Raw genomic sequence first — 4,721 nt, 5'->3', positions numbered from 1 at the left:
ATTATTATTTCTAAAATATAGATCAGAAAAATAGTTTCACCATTCCATAGCGAAACCGTTGTACCCACAATTTGACAATTTTTGATATCTTGGTATCTGAAGCAGCTGGAGATACAATAGTTTGACCAAATGAACCAGCTGTTGTAAGCAAAAGTAAATATTGCAAAAAACTCATCTGGCCAAACTTGGACATTCAACAGTTTAAGATAATAACAACAAGATGTGTGTATATATATATATATATATATATATATACATATATTAATTAATAATCCACTTCAGTCATGAATGACCATGGGATTGCAACTAGAAATTTCCCCTCCTAGGCACAAGTTCAGGCAACATTGTTTATGGAAGACCAACAGTCACCCATGCATATCAGCGTCTCTTCTCCATCTCACTGATGTGATCCAAGGAAAAGGCAAAGGCCAATACACCTTGGCACCAGTGACAATGTCAAAACTCGTTTCTACAGGTGAGTGACTTGGAGCAACATAAGATAAAGTGCCTTTCTCAAAAACACAAGAAACAGCCTGGTTTGGGAACTGAACTTACTACCTCATGAGTGTGAGCCAATACTCTAACCACTGACCTATGCACCTTCACACACACACACACAAACTAGCAAGTGGTAGTGGTGGTGATAGTGGGGTGTAGGTTGTGCTTATGATGGTAATAATGGTGGTGGTAATAGTGGCAGTCATGGTGGTAGCAGCAGTAGTAGTAGCAACAGTTACAACCATTGTGGTGGTGGTGGTTAGAATATGGTAGCCCAACTGTGTCAGCAGTGGACTGTGCAATCATTAGACAACAGGAATTGCAGTTAAAAACAATGGTCATTAAGCCTGGCTAGCGCCAAGTACACTCTTGAAATGAATGTGGTTTAAAGTCATTAGCAACAACAGCAGTGACCAGAAACAGATTTGTGACCTCAGCTACAGTTGTATAGTCGAGAAGTATGCTTAGCAAAGCATGACTGTGAGGTAAATAAGTTCGTTTCCAGCCGCTTAGTTTTGGGGATCAAACCCACAGTAGGGTACCTAAACCATTTGGCATTCAGATTATTCTGTCAAATGCAATTCTTATATAATGAAATTGTTTTGAGTTAATCATGCACTACAATGTAACATTGAAATCTTGATGATGTGACTGTTTACTCTCAGAATGACATTGTAGGGTTGGTGTGCAAAGGCAGATCTGTCCAGTTTGGACATGAAACAGTTAGACTATTTGGGCTGGATGAAATGCTAAGGGGTTAAGCAAGTGTCTTGTCTTCTACTATTGTCTTAGATCCACCAAAGCCTTGTGAATGGATTTGGTAGGCAAAAAATTAAAGAAACCAGATGTGTGTGTGTGTGTGGTTTGGGTTTTGACTGCCCTCTCTAGCATCTAAGGAGTCCACATGGTTGTCTCCTTACTATGTATAAACTCTTATACACTATTATATTATATTACATCATGTTATATATATATATATATATATATATATATATATATATATACAAAAATATACACACACACACACACAATAATAACAGATGGAACCTGTAGTTCATTAGGATCTGGAGTTTATAGATGGTGGTGCAATAGGTGCAATGTGTAACCTCGATGACTTGTTGTGTATTCAGTCAGCCATTTGTGAACCTATGGATAACTGGAGAACAAATCTGTGCTTACTTTATTGAATACATATTTGTTGTCGTGCATTGTTTGTGCACAATAACATTATCACCGATCCGACCTTGGTGCTTTCACTATTTAAATACCCGATTCTCTCAAATCCTGGAAATTTTCCTTTTTCTCTCTCTCTGTTTTTTCCCTCTCTCTCTCTCCAGTTCTTTCCTCTCATCACTTTCTGTCAAAGAGCATAGGCTCAAAACATCTAAGACTTTTCCATTCTTCTCGAGTATCATACTAATACACCTGCTTGTTGATATATATATATATATATATCAAGGGTATGAGAGGCATTGGTGTCAAAAAGACCCAAAGGTGTCAGGTAATGCTGAGTAAGTGCTATGGACAGACTATAGTTAAGCTCCAGGTTCGATAATAATACGAATGAGGAGTCCAACGTAAGTCGTATAAATAAGTTTCCTGTACCTATATACACCATTCTGCTTAAATAATGGAACTGTAGATACAATATCCAAACGTATCTCACATCTGTTTTCATTCCTCCACTTCACTCTGTATTTCATGTCTTCTCTATAATAACTATTACTTAAACATTTTCTCGCACCACCTCTGATGAAGGGATATATAAAATATCCCAGAAACAGCTGTAAGACCTTCTCTTTATAAATGTTCTGAAAACTATTCACAGCCTTGGATTTTTTATCTCATTCTGTTAATTATATATATATATATATATTGTTAGAAAGGACAACAAAAGAAAGAAAGAGACCTTGATATTATGTAAATAGTCATTTTTCACAGGAATTTTCAATGGCTGGATAACTGAAGAGATGTTGGCGTGGGTTCCCACCCCAGCATCTGAAACTCAGAGTTTTATCATGGCTACCGAATAAGTGTCACATATTTTTACAGATATATATATATATATATATATACATACTTATACTTCAAACATATATTCACACACACAAACATGTTTCAAACACACACACACACACACACACACACTTCAAACATAAGTAATCTACAATCCAGATGCAGCCCTGCTGGTTAACAAGCCTCACACTATGTCACTAAACAAATTGGTCACTTGTTTGTCACAGGATATGTCAATTCAATTCACCTCTGTCTTCCATTTAATACATTATGAGCCACTAATGGCGGCAGCAGTAGCAGCTGTATGTGCAGGAGGGTTAATGTGCTAAATCACTGCATCACAACTGCCACCATAAAGCTAAGCTCCTTAATCAATTCCTAGCTTACCTTGTCCCTTGTTAAAGGAATTCGATGGAAAAGAAGAATCTCTTTTCTGCAGCGAATGACAGGAGGTGGGACAAATGTGAACAGGATGAGTGAAGAAGAGTAAGTCAGTGAGACTCACTCTGGTGTTCCTCTCTGCACTACGGTTTTAAACAGACACGTTTTGCTGTACACTTCCATGAATTACACACCGTTATATGTCACTGGAAAGACAGACACTAATCCTGCTACCTTGTTATCAGAGAGCAAAGAGAAGGGAAAGGTGTGTCTGCAAGACATGGAAATTTTTCAATCAATGCACTAGAAATAGCATCCCTAATTTCCCTCAAATTATACATACCCTCCCATTTTAAAAATAGAATGACATGTTCTGTAATTTAGTTCTATGTTTAAATAGATTATGTCTGAAAAAGAAAGAAAAAGGAAAAGGCAGAAATGATCAAGACTTGAACACCTTTGAAATTAGATTATGTATAAGAATTGAGCTGGGGGCTAAGTAACAGAATATGGCTGTGTGTTTAAGAAGTTCACTTTGCAACCATGTGATTTCAGGTTCAGTCCTAATGTGTGGTACCTTGGGCAAGTGTCTTCAACTATAGCCCCAAGCTGATCAATGCATTGTGAGTAAATTTGGTAAACGGAAAATGTGTGGAAGCTAGTTATGTGTGTGTGTGTGTGTGTGTGTGTGTGTGTGTGTATGTGTTCGCGTGCGTGTGTGTGTGTATGTACCTACATATAGATATGCATATGTATATCTGCGTATGTATGTGTATATATATACATACATATATAGATGTTTGTGCATGTGTGTGTGTGTGTGTGTGTGTGTGTGTGTGTGTGTGTGTGTGTGTGTGTGTGTGTGTATTATAAATGTATGTGTGCTAGTTTTTGTTCCCATGCTGCTAGACAACCAGCGTTGGTTTGTTTTTGTTCGTGTAACATAATTGTTAAACAAAAAAGATTGACAGAATAACTACCAGGCTTAAAAATCCAAGTACTGGGGTCAATTTGTTCACCTAAAACCTCTAGATGCTGCCCAAACCCACACATGGCTGCAGTCCTATGACCAAGATAAATAAAAGAAAGTGTGCATATACAGGGTTGGCCAAAAGTCACCAGACAGTAAATCAAAATTCTATAAATACTATCTGTAATTCTGTATTGATTTGAATGGGAAAATGTGTCACTCAAAAAGGATTTCAGTTTGAACAATTTTCAATGCTGTTTCATATTTAGATGCTTTTATTAAATTCGTTCAGTTGTTAAATATAAATAAATCTTGAAATTAAATGGTTTTGATTTCCTGTCAGGTACTTTTGGCTGACCTTGTATATGTATAGACATATATCACAGTATCAACCAGATCATCAGAGGCTGTTAAACACCACTGGTCACAATGCACTTCCAGTCTTATCTTGATTGTGCTATTCTTTGCCATCTTGAACCAAACTACTTGACCAAATCATCTTCTCATCATTGTGGAGGCCTTCTAAGTGGCCTTTTCTGATCACTCAGGGTCCACCTGTTGTCTGGCAACCTTGCGACATGTCCAGCCCAGTGGAACTTGTGCTTTTCAGTACTCTTCGTTTTCCTCATTTACCCTGTGCCATTCTTAAATTGTCTCATTTCGAATGTGCTCTCTTAGTGATATTCTAGAGATCTTTCTATGGCCCTTTGCATCATAGCTGATTGAGTTTCTTTTTTATTTATTGCCCACAAGGGGCTAAACATAGAGGGGACAAACAAGGACAGACAAACGGATTAAGTCGATTACATCGACCCCAGTGCACAACTGGTACTTAATTTATCAACCCTGAAAGGAT

The sequence above is a fragment of the Octopus bimaculoides genome, chromosome 25, assembly GCF_001194135.2.
Source record: "Octopus bimaculoides isolate UCB-OBI-ISO-001 chromosome 25, ASM119413v2, whole genome shotgun sequence".
Classification (NCBI taxonomy): domain Eukaryota; kingdom Metazoa; phylum Mollusca; class Cephalopoda; order Octopoda; family Octopodidae; genus Octopus; species Octopus bimaculoides.
This window is presented reverse-complemented; position numbering follows the sequence as displayed.